This window comes from Zea mays, chromosome 1, assembly GCF_902167145.1.
Source record: "Zea mays cultivar B73 chromosome 1, Zm-B73-REFERENCE-NAM-5.0, whole genome shotgun sequence".
Taxonomy (NCBI): Eukaryota; Viridiplantae; Streptophyta; class Magnoliopsida; order Poales; family Poaceae; genus Zea; species Zea mays.
Window position 1 is genome coordinate 119,924,471 of NC_050096.1, and position 17,001 is coordinate 119,941,471.

Here is a 17,001-nt window from a genome sequence, read left to right on the forward strand (position 1 = left end):
TTTTACATATTTTTGGGGGATTTTGCTCTCGTAGAGCTGGATAAGAAATGAAAAATTACAAACTATGGCCCCATTAAAAACCTTTCTCCCCCTTTGGAAAGGAAAAGAGTTCCATAGGAAAAATGAAAAAGATTACATCAAGTTACACATAATATCGTTGAAGCTCATCCACATTCCAAGATCTAGGAATGTCGTTGCCGTCCATATCCTTCAATCTGTAAGAACCGGGTCTTGACGAAGATACCACCAGAAAGGGTCCTTCCCACTTTAGCTGTAGCTTGCCTATTGTGTCTGGATTGGCCACTCTCCGAAGTACCAGATACCTTGGCTTAATGTTTTTCAGTCGAACTTTTCTGTCACGCCATTTTATTGTTTCAGCTTGATATTTATTGATATTCTCCACAGCCTGAAGTCTGGTCCCTTCTATAGCATCTTTTGCCACAGAATAATCAGCTTCGTCTTCTGCCGAAGCTACTGTTCTAATTGACCCTGCCTTAGCTTCTTCTGGGGTTATAGCTTCGTCACCAAACAATAACTTGAATGGTGTAAAACCTGTTGACCTTGATATAGTTGTATTGTGGCTCCACACCACTTTAATCAACTCTTCTGGCCACTTTCCTCTAGGTTGATTGAAGATTAACTTCATTATTCACGTCATTATAATACCATTTGCTATTTCAACCAGCCCGTTTGACTCCGGGTGCCTGACTGATGCAAAATGAATCTTTGTGCCAATCTGGTCGCAGAAATCTTTGAAAGTTTCGGCATCAAACTGTGTTCCATTGTCCAAAGTTATAGCCTTCGGCACACCGAAGCGACAAACGATATTTTGCCAGAAAAATTTCTGGACTGTAACCAAAGTTATTGTAGCCAAAGGCTTTGCTTCAATCCACTTAGAAAAATATTCCACCACCACGACATATTTCAAATTACCTTGTGCTGGTGGAAGTGGGCCTAACAAGTCCAGGACCCATCTTTGCAATGGCCAGGTTGGTTGTATTAACTGAGTTAATGACGAAGGTTGTTTTTGGTCCCTTGCACATTTTTGACAATTTTCGCACTTTTGGACCAAATCTGCTGCATCCGAAGTTGCCTTCGGCCAGTAAAATCCCTGTCTAAAAACCTTTCCTAGCAAAGGCCTAGACCCAATATGAGATCCACACAATCCTGCATGTTTCTCCTTCATTAGTTCTATACCTTCGGTTCTGGATAAACATTTGAGAAGGGGGAGCAAACTCCATGTTTGTATAATTCCCCTTCTATTATGATATACGGTCTTGTTCTTGCTTCCATTCTTTTATTATAAACTTCGTCATCCGAGAGGCAGTTACCCTGGAGAAATGATATGATTTCAATCCTCCAATCTTCACTATGTACTGGAGAAATGGCGAGCACTGCTCTCTCCATGAGTTCAACCGAAGGTGCCTTTATTGTTTCAAAAAATACTTCCGAAGGTAGAGGGAGCCCCTGAGCCACTGATTTGGCTAACATATCTGCATGCTCATTTTCGCCTCTTGGAATGTTCTTGACAAAGAAACCTTTGAAAGAAGCCTCCAACCTTCGAACTATATCCAAATATTTTTCAAGCTTCGGGTCTCTTGCCTTGCTACTTTTATCTACATGGCCAGAAATGACTTGAGAATCAGTTTTCAGAATAGCCCTTCTTATTCCCATTGCCCTTAACTTCCGAAGCCCTAACAAGAGTGCTTCGTATTCGACAATATTATTTGTACAACTAAAATCTAGCTTGGCTGCATAACATGTTCTGACTTTCGAAGGTGCTACGAGAACAGCAGCTGCTCCTACGCCGAAGCTTCCCCAAGAACCATCGCAGAACATTGTCCAAGCTTCGGCATTTTTATTTATCTCTTCTTCCTGAGCCCCTGGCGTCCAATCAGCGATGAAGTCTGCTAACGCCTGGGACTGAATTGAAGATCTATGTATATAATCAATGGTGAATTCATTAAGCTCTGTAGCCCATTTTCCAATTATTCCAGTAGCCTCTCTGTTCCTCATGATGTCCTTTAGAGGTTGTGACGAAGGAACAATTATGTGGTATGCTTGGAAATAATGCCGAAGCTTTCTGGAAGCCATTAACACAGCATATAATACCTTCTCTAATTCTTTGTAATTTTTCTTTGAAGGACTTAAAACTTCATAGACGAAGTATACTGGTGATTGTTTTTTAGCCTGACCATCTAGCTTCTCCTGTACGAGTGCCGCACTCACTGCAGAATGCGAAGCTGCCACATATAAGAGCAATGGAGCCCCTGGCGCGGGTGGAGTTAATGTTGTTAAATCAATCAAATATTGTTTCAACTCTTCAAAAGCTTTTTGTTGTGTTGGGCCCCATTGAAAGACTTCGGCTGACTTCAGTATTTCAAAAAAAGGCAGATTTCTTTCCGCTGATTTGGATATGAATCTGTTTAATAATGCTAATCTTCCTGCCAGCCGTTGAGCCCCTTTCTTCGTGCTTGGTGGCTCCATCCGAAGGATAGCTTCGATGTTGCTTGGGTTAGCTTCAATTCCCTTCGTTGATACTAGACAGCCAAGGAACTTGCCTTTCTTCACTCAAAAAACACATTTTTCTGGATTTAATTTCAGGCCAGCTTGTCTGAAATTGGCAAATGTTTCTTGCAAATCAGCAATGTGATTTTCTTGCTTCGTGCTTTTCACTATGATATCATCAACATAGATCAGCACATTTCTGCCTATCTAGGAATGAAGGACCTTGGCTGTCATTCTGCTGAAGCTTCCTCCAGCATTCTTGAGCCCCTCAGGCATCCGAAGATAGCAATAGGTGCCACTGGGAGTTATGAAGCTAGTCTTCGGCTCATCTTCCTTCTTCATCCAGATTTGATGATAGCCTGAATAACAATCCAATAGACTCATGAGCTCTGAAGAAGCTGCTGCATCTACAAGAGAGTCTATTCTTGGTAGCGAGAATTCATCTTTTGGGCATGCCTTGTTAAGATATGTGAAGTCAATGCACATTCTCCATTTTCCATTGGCCTTCTTCACTATGACAGTATTGGCTAACCACTCTGGGTATTTTACCTCTCTGATGACACCAGCACTGAGAAGCCTTTTCACTTCATTCCGAGCACCTTTGGCTTTATCATCAGACATTTTCCGAAGCCTTTGCTTTCTTGGCTTGAAGGATGGGTCCACATTGAGTGAATGTTTAATGACATCTCTGTTGACACCGCAGAGATCATTGGCTGACCAAGCAAAGACATCTTTGTTGTTGAATAAAAATCTTATCAAAGTTTTCTCTTGCTCTTTAGATAGCTGAGACCCCAGCAGTACTTTTTGTTGTACTATGTCTTCACATAGAAGCATAGGCTTCGGCTGATCCGCCGAAGCAGCCTTCTCTCTTTTGTATTTGTACTGTTCACAGGCTTCGACTCCATCTATGTTATGAATTGCCTTTGAATCTGTCCAGTTTCCTTCGGCTTTCCTGGCAGCTTCCTGACTCCCATGAACAGTAATGGGCCCTTGTTCCGAAGGTATCTTCATGCATAGATATGCTGGATGAAGTATTGCTTCGAAAGCATTAAGTGTCCCACGACCAATGATTGCATTGTAGGGGTATTCCATGTCAACATGTCAAACACAACCTGTTCAGTCCTTGTGTTGTGAACAAAACCGAAGGTTATCGGCATTGTGATTTTACCAAGTGCTACAATTTGCCTTCCTCCGAAGCCACATAGAGGATGTGTAGCATCATGGATCTTGTCCTCTGGTTCTTGCATCTGTCTGAAAGCCTTAGCAAATATGATATCTACTGCACTGCCTGTATCAACCAGAACATTATGGACCAAAAATCCCTTAATGACACAAGATATAACCATAGCATCATTATGAGGGTAATCTTTGAGCTGAAGGTCCTCCTGGGAGAAGGTGATTGGGATGTTGGACCATTTTGACTTGATGAAGGGTCCCTTCACCCCAACATGCTGCACCCTTCTCTGTGCTTCCTTCTTCTGCTTCTTGTTAGCCGGCTCTGAACCTGAGCCGTCTGTTATCGGAAGCACCAGCAGCTTCGTAGCCGAAGATACTTCAGCTTGGTTGTTGAACGAAGCCGTCAGCTCAATCAGTGGAAGTGAGTTCACCGGAGGTGGGCGCTTATGTTGATCACTTGTTCTCAAATGCTATGAATTAAGAGCAAGACAACACAAAATGTTAAATGTTAATGCCCTTCGTCCTACGAAGCATTATTTCCCTTAGGATATAATGATCTTCAAACGAAGGTCATGAAGGACATACCTTCATGATCGCAGTATATGTTAATAAAAGAATAAGCATATGAAATATAAGAGACAATATAAACAATCATATAGCATTATTAATTCGTTCTCATTATATTAACATAGAGAGACAGAAACAATACTGAATTATAAATGTACCTTCAGCTTGATAGAAGGTAAAAGTACAAGCGTGATGCACAAGTGAATACAAGTCAGCGTGAACAGTACAGGGGTACTGTTCATCTATTTATAGGCACAGGACGCAACCTGTGTGGATTTACATTCATGTCCTTTATAACTGATTACAATCATGACACAGATTATCATGGGCCAATCGGTCTTTTCATCTTTAAGTCGGTGCCACCCTTCGTCTCAAGGCGTGTCACTGTGCTGAAGCTCCCCGGATGGTAGCTTTGGCTTTGCTTCTGTGTTGATCTTCCGAAGGTGTTTCTTCTTACAGGACCTTAGGCGACAAAGCAAACCCCCAACAGTCCTATTCCTCCTCCTGGAGTGTTGGACTGGTGGCCTTCCTCTTCTGGCTTCGAGCTTCTCGGAGAGAAAGAGTTTCCTGGTTTGGGTCCAGTGGCTGTACTGCAGCAGCCCCTGTCGCTGAAGCTTTCTTCGGCGGCATGACGAAGGTCAGTGCTTGCCGAAGGTGGTCGAAAGAGTTCATCGAAGGTGGGCACCAATGTTGGTCACTTGTTCTTAAATGCTATGAATTAAGAACAAGGCAACACAGAATGTTAAATGTTAATGTCATTCGTCCTACGAAGCATTATTTCCCTTAGGATGTAATGATCTTCAGACGAAGGTCACGAAGGACATACCTTCATGATCGCAGTATATGTTAATAAAAGAAGAAGCATATGAAATATAAGAGACAATATAAATAATCATATAACATTATTAATTCGTTCTTATTATATTATCATAGAGAGACAGAAACAATACTGAATTATAAATGTACCTTCGGCTTGATAGAAGGTAAAAGTACAAGCGTGACGAACAAGTGAATACAAGTCAGCCTGAACAGTACGGGAGTACTGTTCATCTATTTATAGGCACAGGACGCAGCCTGTGTGAAATTACATTCATGCCCTTCATATTCACTATTGACTTAAGAACAAACTGTCAATCACTAGATAGCCTTTTCCTCCTTAAGTTGGTTCCTCTTTCTGTTACTGAGCCGAAGCTTTCTCGCGCGCACCTTCGGCGCTGGTTCAATCCTTCGTTCCAATCCTGCATTCCATTCTGTATATGCTTTTAACCCGAGACCGAAGGTACCTGTTCATATGTTACACTTGAAAAACATTGTTAAATCATGTTTTTAGGACCTTTGGAGAACGAAGGTCCCCAACAATGCTTAATTCAGTTTTGAATCAGATTTGAAGATTGCTGAAAATAATATCAACTAGCTGTTTTTGGGTCCTCATAACTTTTGATCTATAAATAGTTTGAAGGTGGACATTATAACAAGGTTGTAGAGCTATACTAGGGATACAAATTTGCTTAGGCAACCGGCCCCTAAAGCTATACGGAACTGGGAGAAACAACGGCCCAAAGATGCAATGTGCAGGTTTCGATTTCAGACTTAGTCTATGGCTGATTGAGACCTGAATTTCAGTGAAAAGTGTCAAGTTTGGAGCTCCTTGGTGATCAATCCATGATCTTTTAGGCTGTAGTTTCTGTAGCAAACCTAGAGACCAATGTTGGGGGAGTAATATATAGTGAGGTACTTGCCCTTTAAAACGCTTAGGAATGAGAGAAAACACTGCACAAATTTGTGCTGTCAAATAAAAGGAGTATTGACTATTATTCAGTGCCTAAGTCGGAAATCAATGTGTTTGGTTAAACTTTGGGGCTTTGTGGTGCTTGATCTATACGCTTTCGGACTGGATTTATTGTAGAAAGTTTGAAGACCATATGTTAGTGAACTATTTACTTCAAGTGAGTTGGGCTTGATCCCACACAAAAAGTGAAGTAAGCGTTGTCCAATATTGGACTGTCAGTTTGCAGAAACTGAATTTTATTCAATCCAATGAAAACTGAAATTGCAGTGTTTGGTGCTCTATTGGAGCACTTTTGTGACCATTCCGTCAGGTTTTAGACTATGGATTATATAGAAAAGTTGGAGACCAAGTATTAGTGAACAACTTTACTTAGGGGTGCTTAGCTTGGTGCTACACAAAGTTGGGAGTAAATCTGTTCCAAAGTACTTCCTGTCAGCTTCTTGTTTTCAGTTAACTGAAAACGACATTTAGTGGATTGGGTTCACTTTGAGCATGTGTTACTTTTATTCTGTGTAAATGCGGCTTTGGATTGTTGTGGTGACGTCGCAGTGCCATGGTTGGGGAGCAGATTTCATGTTTAGAAAACTTTCAGTTCCTAGAAAAGATCTAAGATAACTCAAGAAAATTCAGAGTTGGAAGAAAAGGAGAATGCTGCAATTTCAGTTTCTGTTCGGTCCATTGAATGTTCAGAAACAGTTTACTCTTCTCAGCATCGGGCTCCTGTAACTTCCAAATCTATGAACTTGTGGTCGATCTTCAGCACAACAAACTGGGAGAGCTATTGTCGGGGAGAAATTTTTATTAAACAATACACCTCTGAATTCGTTTGGAACTAGGAGAAATTTGTGCTTCAGTTTGTGCTGTCGGGTTTTGGATCTGAAACTGAACTATGTTCAGTTTAGAGGAGGGGCTCGTTTCTATACAATGGGCAGATTCAGAAAACAGAAGTCGAGTTTTAGTGATTTCTAGCGAACTTTGGCACTCTCCGTGTTGGATCCGTGAAGAATTTCATCATGGTTATTATACCAAAGTGAAAGAGCATCGATCAGTGTACGACTTTGATTAAGGCCGATTTACATGTTGCTTAGCGATTGTCGGAGAAAAATTCGTTTGAAATTGGGCTGTTAGGCCGGCTGGGAACTTAGGTTCAGTCGTCTATTGTTGGGTTTTTTTTTCTCTAGTGGAGGATGTTTGATTCGGTTCTGGGAGCAGAGAAAAATCTTCATTTGTCTGTTTGCTCTCTGTTAAATCACCGTTGATCTTTCATCCACTGCCTCACTATGGCTTGGATCGTGTGTGGGTCTTGGTGTGGAGGCCGCGTGTCCGGGGTCCAAGCAGCTGTTGGCACCAGCGAGTCTTTCCGCTGCGATAAACACAAACGCAACAAAACGTTCTTTCTTCCTCCTCCTGTTATCTTGTTCCTTCTCCCAGTGAAAACTGTTTGTGTCCTCAAGCTCAAGCATACCACCATCGCCAGTCTCAGCCCAACGCTCTGCCTCAACAACTCACCTTGCCGTTTACCTTTTTGTTCTTTGGTCGTCGTCCATAGAAAAGAATCCCCATCGTCAGGTCATTTATCCACTCCAAGCCAGCGTCCATGATAGGGTGAGGCAGGTATGGTCTTTGGGCTCATGTTGAGGTGAATGGGGCAGGGTAGTTGTGGGGGGGAAGCGCTCGCCTTATGCTTGTTGAGATTCGACTGGGTGCAGGCAACCAGAAATTGTGCGTCCTGTATGTTTGTTTGGAGAAGAAGTGCTGTGAGTAGAAAAGGAACAACGACGGGGTTGATGCTAATTTGTGTAGATGTTCTTTTTCTTTTTCAGATTTCTTCTAAGACCTGAAAAGTGCTAAGATATGAAATCAGTTTGTTGGGTTCACAAACATGAGTTCTCTATGTTAAAATATTTGTTCTAGTTTAGCTGATACTTCTCTGTATAAGTTGTGTTAAGGTTAAAAATAATAATACTTCTTTAATCTATTACAATAAACTAAAGCACCAACAATCATAAAATGTTATGAGCACCTAGCTTATGATGAATGTTTGAGTTGCTTCTATTCGTATCCTAAATTTAGGTGTCCGAAAGGGCTAAGCCTATGTTTCGTTAAGTCTGTGGATGATTACCTAGCTTAGGCGTTTATAGGTCGTGTCTAGGGTTATTGTTTTCTTGAGATTCGAGCAAGCCCTGTTAAACTGGACGAACATGATTATTGTGCTAGCGAGTCATAGGTATATATGATTTACGTACGAAGGTTGTGATGCTTTTTAATCCACTTCGGTATAACGATAATTAGTCGTGTGTTATTCCTGTCTATATGCATTCATGTGCATTATGCATTTCATTTAGACACGATAATTAATCACGTGATGCGGAAGACGACACAAGTCGACCCCAGGATAATGCAGAGATTGGACATCTCCGCAAGACGATGTCGTCAGTCGGACAAATCTGAAGATGGATAATCTAAACAAGTGTGAGACCAAAAGCTGATCGCCATGTGGATGCCACCTAACAAACACTAACATAGTGTTTATTCCAGGCAAGCCCCGGTGCATGCAACCTCTTTCTTTTGTTTTTAAATAATTTTTACACACTTTAAGTCTAGCGAAATGTGCATTAGGTTTATAGGAGTTGCTTGGAAACCCTTTGATGCATTGCCTACCTTGATATCCATACCTTTATAGATACTTCTGATGAAGTATCAAAATATGATTTACAAAAATGCTTATCCCTGCTTAGATCTTGTGGATAGAGGTTGTCCTTTGCGTTAATGCCTAGCTCAGGGGTTATCCTGAGGAAGGATGGCTTCTGCCTGCAAGAATATTTTCATTGGGAGCAATGGTGGGATCTTACTGCAAAGTTACCTATAATGTTGTTTTTATCCTAAGGAATACAAACAATCCTAAGGATGGAAGTACTTAAATCGGGACTTGGGCTAGGAACAGGTGATGTTCTACCCAGGTTGATTAAGGATTATACTGAATGTAGGCTTAATGATCGAGGACTTTTAACCGGTCACATGCCTCGTCATGGGTAAGCTTTGCCTCGGGCAGACTAATACAAGAATAAGATAACACGCAATGGGAGTGGAGAGATGGCGAGAGTAGCGTGTACCCTCCGTGGCAAGAGGCTAGACGGTGGTGTATCTGTGCTCTCGGTTGGCGTGAACCTGATCTGGTCTTAAGAACCCCGGTGGTGAGTTGACATATGCAAGGGTTAAGTGCTACATATGTCGTGTGATTGGAGATCCCCAGCTGGGTATTAATCGATTCGGATCGCCGTTACTTCTCGGACATGAAGACTTGGTCACTGACCTGCAATCTAAGTCATGGATGGAATCTTAATGAGCAAAAATCATGTTGGATTGATTAATGTGATGGTGAAATTAGACTAGATGCAAACAAGGTCTATTAATATTTAATCTAGCATTAAAATGTTGAAAGTAAGGACTCACTTGAGCAAGTTATTTCTGCAAAGTCTCTAAGTTGATTCTTGCTAAATCCTTTTCCTTGATTCCTATTTAACCAGCATATCCTTGAGAGTCTTTTCTTTAGTCGGATAAGTCTTGCTTTGTACTTGCGTACTTAGGGTTTTACCCATTGTTGCTGCAGGTTACGAGTCACTTGATTGTGATTGGTGTTAAGCGCCGGTGGGCACGGCCTTCTTATAAGTCTAAGTACTTCTTCTATACTTCTTATTGAGGATGGTCACTTAAGCTAGCTTATATTTCAAACTTATAAATAATTTTATAACATTTCAAAATTTATTGCTTTGAATCACTTTGTAACCACTCCGATAAATATAAAGTAAATTTGTTGAAACTTGTAACTTTTTGTAATAAAGAAATTCTGTTGCAAAATGTTGGTCTGTGATTTGTGTTTACTTAATCTTGTGATCTTGGTTGTAAGTGGTTTATCCGGGTTCCTTGGGACACTCGGACGGATCCTGTTAAGTTATCTGGTGCACAAGCATAGCCGTCTAAGGTCTTTGAGACAAGGGCGGGTGCATGTGGGCCCAATAACTTGGGAGGTTCTGCCACATCTGGTATCAGAGCAGGATTAAGTATATACTGTCACATACGTATTTTCAAAACAAAAGTTTTGTTTTGAAAAACCTATTTTCAACTAAACACATTGTTTAGCTTTGAAAAACAGTTTTGAAAAACTATAATGCTAGCGACATCCTCTATTAAGCCCTAAGTTAAGGACTATCAGGTGGCTTAGTTCAAAACCACTAACCCACAACCGAGGGTATTGCATATATGTGTATTGTTATTTTTTAGGCCATTCAGTTTTGAATGGATCGACGCTCAGGTAAGGTGAGATGTGAGAGCATGACCGAACAAACGTCGGTCTAGGGAAGAGTATAAAAAGCGCTTGATTATATACATGTTCCACATATCTCTACTACACCATATGTTGGTAACGAGGGCGTCCACCGGCATCACCATGCCTCCGCCCTCGCCCTCCCCCGCCAATCTCGCAGGAGCGCGCCATCCTAGCTCATAAATCTCGCATCGGTGCTCACCGCGTCGAAGCCATTCCCCAGTCGTCACCAGCGCGACGCCATTCCCTCCCCGTACAAGCCCTTCCCCACCGGAGACCTCTCCCTTCCCCACTTCCCCACTGTGGTCCCCCTTCCCCACCCACTAGAGACCGCGCCATTCACCGGAGACCGCTTCTTCCAACCCCATCTCGACCCTCTGCCCTCCTCGGGTTCCTAGAGCACAGGAGCAGGGGAGGTTTCCACCAGGCCGAGGCACCATACCGGTCCGCTCCCACTGCACGCGTCATCGCGTGGGCCATTGACTTCAGCTTATCCTTCCTCCCCAGCCGCCACCGTGTTCGTGGACCTCGCACCATGTGATCCCTTGCACCACTGGTACGTTCAGATCCCCACCATCCCCAACGACCACTTGTCCTCCTTCGTCGTGTCATACCAAGACGATGTTGATCTGGAGCATTTCCTCGCGCCGGATCCCGGAGAGGCGAAGGACGAGTCAACGTCCAGATGATTTGTAGTGCACGGTCGTGGTACGGCGTCGTGTTCTTTGTCTTCTCCTCGGCCACCTGGAACTGGTCTCGTGTCGCCTTCGTTAGCTCCCACTCTGCCTAGAGATCAAAGATCCCAAGGCGACTCCTACGGCTGCTTCTGCTAGGTGAACGCTTGGGACCGCCACATGCTCGTGCTTGACCCGCGTAGCATGGAGCTGTCGCTGGTGGAGCTCGTGCTTATCCAGACCACTCGACACAGAGAGCTAGCCGTTGTCGATGCAGGGGAGCACATGCTTTGTGTGGTAGCTCTCGGTATTGTTATCTTTAATGCACAGGAGCACATAGTTAGATATATTCCATTGTTGCCTTTAAAGTGAGAGCATCTATGATATCTGAAAGTGCCACAATTTTAGCACTAATATTTAACTATTCATGATTCGTGATTTACCTCCACTTGGTTTTGTAGGTGTTGCACATAGTTGATAAACTCATCTAAAGTCCAGGGCTTTCCAGTAACCTGTCTAAATAGGCATATTTGTTCCTTCTCAAAGTTACTACTTAAATGACCTACGACATGATGGATGCTTATGTTGGTTAAAATGAGTATTAACATGATGGCCTAGAGTGACCTGATGTTGGTTAAAACATGATGGATGCTGGTGTGTTTGAATGTTATAGTTCACCCTGCTTGTCAATGAGTCACCATCACTGTTTCTAGCTGAATTATTTTTATTCAACCATCGATTTATGTTGCATTTGGTTGGTTCTTGCAGGCCAAATGTGAATTGTCTATCAAGAAGGGTTAACATAACATAGAAATGTAATTAGCTGGATCTTCACGACGCGTTACTAGGTCCGGTAAGTCCTCCAATGTCCCTCCCGAGCTAGGAGCGTGTATCATTGTCATGTGCCCATGCTGTTAAGTAATCATATCTTTACTATCATTAGCTCGCAGAGACAAGTTACTAGATTGGGTGGCTATGATCGGTACCTGTCTTCAATATTTATGCCTTTTTGGGTTCTTAAAGAAAACAAGAACAATTTTATTCATAAAGGAATGGTTGAATTATGAGTTATATTTGCATCACACTATTTGCTCTTTTAATATTTGTTTCTGCTGAAAATGAGCACATTATGTCTAGAACATGTCTGTAGCAATGAGCCTCTTGCTAGAGTTTAATGTTGTCGGGATCCATTTCTGCCACCCCTTTCGTGTGGTCTTAGACCTGTTGCTAGGAAGCTGGTGTTGCTATTCTTACCTCCATTCTCGCTGCCATTGATGGGGAAGACCAAGTAGGCCACAAATTGAAGGCAGTAATAGATGCAAAGCAGACTGCTGAACAATAGGTATGTAGTTCTTCATGATTTTGCATCTCTACCTTCAAAGCACTTAAAGCAAAAATCTACATGGATAGCCATGTGTTTGCTGATTTAAATATTATGTTCTCACACAGGCAGCTCAAGAAGACAGAAGAGATAAGCAGCTTCAAGATGAGGCCTAAGTATCATGATGAACGGATCAAAAGACTGGAGCAGGTTGTTTCAAGGAAGTTACCTATTGAAGTATATCTTTTACAAGAGAAGGAAAACCTTGTAAAGGAATTAGAAGTCTAGCGAGGTCAATTAGATCGTAATCCGAAAATTACAAAATTTGTAATGGAGAATCTACAATTAAAGGAAGAGCTACCAAGGTTAGTATTACTATTTATATTATGGTGTTCTTTAAATGTTTATGGATTCATCTTTTCTTGTGTGATTGTTGGCAAAGAATAACTGAATCTTGAATAGATCATTGTCTGAAATAGCTATTTCCAGAATTCCAGTTATTTTATTGTTTTGTTAACACTTTGTTCAATATTTTGTTATGTGATTACAACTCATTTTTTATATGTGACTAATGGCAAGGAGTAACTGATTTCACTCCCGAAGACATGTGTCCTACAGGCACTCAACTCTTTTAAATGTATGTCGATAATCCTTCATCAGGGTCTCATGAGACTGGTCTCCATCAAGAGGTATATACATCTGGCATAGTGACACATCCATTTCCTACTTCGATGCTAAAAACATATGTTTTTTAGCTGGGCTTGCTAATTGACTTGGGGAATGACCATGATGTTTTGGGGGAAGCTTTAGAAAACACAAAAACTTACACATCTTCTGTACCTGCATCAGATCTTTTGAGCATAGACCAACTTCTTGAAATGGTATGGGAAATCTATTATTCCTTTCTTTTCCTTGGTTTATCTGTCCTAAGGTACCACCATGCTGAGATGGCCTTGCACCACAAGGTGTGTTCACTTGGCATGATAATTTTATTATTATATTCGTGCCATTTATTTTAGGTTGGTGCAAATACTAAACATACATAAATTCGATTGGTTTTTTACCTTCATGGCTTCATTATTATTCAGAGTTATGCTTCCATTAGTAACCAAATCAATCACCACTTGCAGACAAACTTAGTCCCAATATATCGCTATTGGCTTATCCGTGTGAAGGTAGCCCACTATTTATAATTTAATTTCCTAAACATCATTTCGTAGCCTATTTTGCTTCATGGAAAATATTGGCATGAATTCTTCTCCTTACGTAACAGGGACAAATTACCAAAAGGAAACAGTCCAAAAACCTTCCCATTCTCAGTAGCCTAGATTTTTCTATATCATAACAATTTAAGTAAGGGCCTTCATGTTTCGTTAGTATCATCGCCATTTTTATGCTTGTCTACTAATTCTCCCTTTTTAGGTTTATATGATCAATTCGATTTTATTGGTTTTAGTGTGCAACATGAACGCCATGTCCAATTTAGTAAGCATATGTCTATTAATTATTTGCGATGTGTTGGTTTCTTTTTCTTCAGAATTTTGCAAGCAGCCAACTACAAGTCGGTAGTCAACTACAAGTCGGTGCCTGCTCATCGCCTTATTTTTCGCTAACTCACTTAACATGTATGTTTAGATGTCTCAGTAGTACGTGTATTATTTGCATACGACTATATTTAGTTCTATTTGCATTTCTCTGACATATATGGCCTGCCCATGTCGTGTGTTTCCAAATTGTTTTGTTCCAATGCACATGAAACCATTTTGGACACCTAATCATTAGTTAGCAAAAAAGATTTATCTTTTTGGCCAAATATGCATGACTACTGCCGCTTTTAAACAATTTGTCAAAGGAAGTGTTTGCCCTTCATTAGACCCAACCTCCTATTTGTTGTAGATTTGTGCTAGGACATTCTTGTTCAGTGTTGGTATTTGTTGACCCTTCAATGTTTATATTTTTAGATAGCTATTAGGGGTTATGGTAAAATAGTCAGGGAATAACAATTATTTTTTAACTCCTCTTGTCCATTCTTAGATCTAACATCCACAATATCTATATCTGAATGCAATCCCCTCGCATTATGTCTTGTTGACAGTTCTGTTCCATGACCTTTTCAGGATTTTACTCCTACACCTATTAAATTATTTAAGGTACCCTTTGATGCTTCAATCTGTTTTAGAAATGTCTAAATTCCATTGGATAAAGAACGCATAAGTTATACACTCATTTTTTTTCTTTAGAAGCTTAAGTACTGAATCTGTTAAAGGTTTGTTTCCATTGAGCAAAATAAATCTACTGTTACTGATGTTCTTTAGGAGAACATGGAAGCTATAAAGGAACATTGGTATATATCACATAAACGGTTTGGTTTTCAATTCAACTTGAATGATAAATTGCAAACAATTTTATAAACCAAAATCCGCATATGCTTACTATTTTATATCCTATTGAATGTACAACTGTACTCTTAATTCTTAGTTTGGTAAGTTCCTGATCAATGATCATCGGACTAATCCTTAATCATGTCCTTTTTTGCTTTTCTTCAGTTGGTACATGCTGATTCTGTTTGTTCAGTTCGATCATTACTAACCCATTTTAAGATCATACATCTGGTATTATAGGGTATAATATATATGGTAATTATTGTCTTGGCTATTTATTTTTGCATAAAGTTATTTTTTCTCTCCTGAAGGTGCTAGGATTATTCGTTGGAGTTCTACTGGAGAAGCAAATTGTGGTAATATGCCCAAATCTGGTATGGTTTTCTTGGAGCATTGTAATAGTGTGATTTAGTTCCAATTGCAGGGTGTTCTGTTAGCAATTGTTTTGTCAATTATATCGATAACAAGGTCGTTCCGGTGGCAAAGTCTGTTGCTTCCGTTTGTCCTGTAAGATTAAGTTTATCTTAAAGCAGACCAACTTGGGAAGGATCTAAGTGATTTCATATATAGAGAACAAACAATACCCAAATTTGACTCGATGAGGACCCAAACTCATTTCCTCAGTTTCTATCATGTATCCATTTTTTGGAATACTATATTTGTAATTTTATTTGTTTCGGTATTGGATCATTAGGACTTGACTTTTGATCTTCTTGGCCTTGTATTTACCATGTTATATGTTAGGAGAATGAAACCAGCCGCACCTCCGTGAAACGCTCTCGTGCGAGCAAACCGGGGTGAGTTTTACTGAAAGAAATTCACTAGGTGACCTCCACAGAATTCATGCTTTGCGTTTTTCTGATTCCCTCGGATAAATCTCATTCCTCCTATAAAACAACAACTTTCCACACCTAATCTTCTGTAGTCTCTCTATGTAACATAGACTAATGTAACATGATCACCACTTGCAGCAACAAAGTGTTTCAATTAGTTAATTGAACAAATTCTAGATTGCTACTTGCTACTAGGAATCAACCACCAGAGTGTAGATAAAAGTCCATACAATAGATTATATTTATTTTTACTACACGTACGCTTCAAGGAGAGTAGAAACTGATTTCAGGTATTCAAGGAGCAGATAGCACATTAGTACAATACCGAGGAAACCGTCCTATCACGATGCCCCCTACGCCCGTCGCTCCTGCCATAAGGTGTGATGCTGATGCCCTCGGCCAAGATAGCCTCTTCCTCCTCTGTCTCGCTCGTGCGAATCCACATCGTCCTCAATGACCCTGCCTCTCCTTCCTTCCCCCCGCTCTACAGCGTGGAGCTCCGTCGGGTGTCGACCCTGATGCGGCTCTGCTGATCGTTGTGCCGTCCCTTTGTCGTCTCCCACGTGCACCTTCTTGACCGCGCACCGCCGCTGCCAAGGTCACCGTCCCTCAGAGATTGCTCCCTCCTGAGACTATCCCCTCCACCTCGCGCACCTCGCAGACGGGCAGCCTCATGCTGTGGGTCGGCGCGTTCGGCCGTGACCCGAGTTTTGCTTCAACGACATCCTAGACGGCTCGCGAACACCGTCGTCCATTTCATAACAGTATAACACAAATTTTGTATATAAGTTATCACGATATTATATATTCCCGTTGCAACGCACGGGCACTCACCTAGTGTATATATGAAGGCTGCGATGTGGAGTATTTAGTTTTTTAGGGATTCAATACCCCATGGATGTGTATGGGTATACATACATGGGAATACTGAGAAGTGTAATGTACTTGCAACAACGCACCTACGCTCAGGTAAGAAGGTGAGTTACCATAATGAGTTGCCCTATGGTTAAAGTGTGGCAACGGCGCTATGCATGGCTTGACGCTTAATGAAGAGTTGGCCTCCATATAGAAATATATGGAGTATAAACTGTGATAAACTGTCATGTGTGAATTGCATCATGGGAAATTAGGCTGTGATGGAATTTTCTGTAGGTACACTAACCTCGAAAATGTATGTGTAGCTGACGACTAGCAAAATACCGTGAGAGTCGTAAGTATGCCATCGATATAGAACGCTATTGCCACATTATGTTGGCAAAAACTTGTGAGGATGAATAGGACGAGCATGCATCCTGATTGTTGCATTATGTTTGTCACCTATACACCCAAAATGCTTCTCTCACCTTTATTCTAATAACCGGTGATTGTAGATAATGTGGTGTAATGTTGTACTGTGAACTTCAATGAAATAGTTGTCCTCCGTTCTTT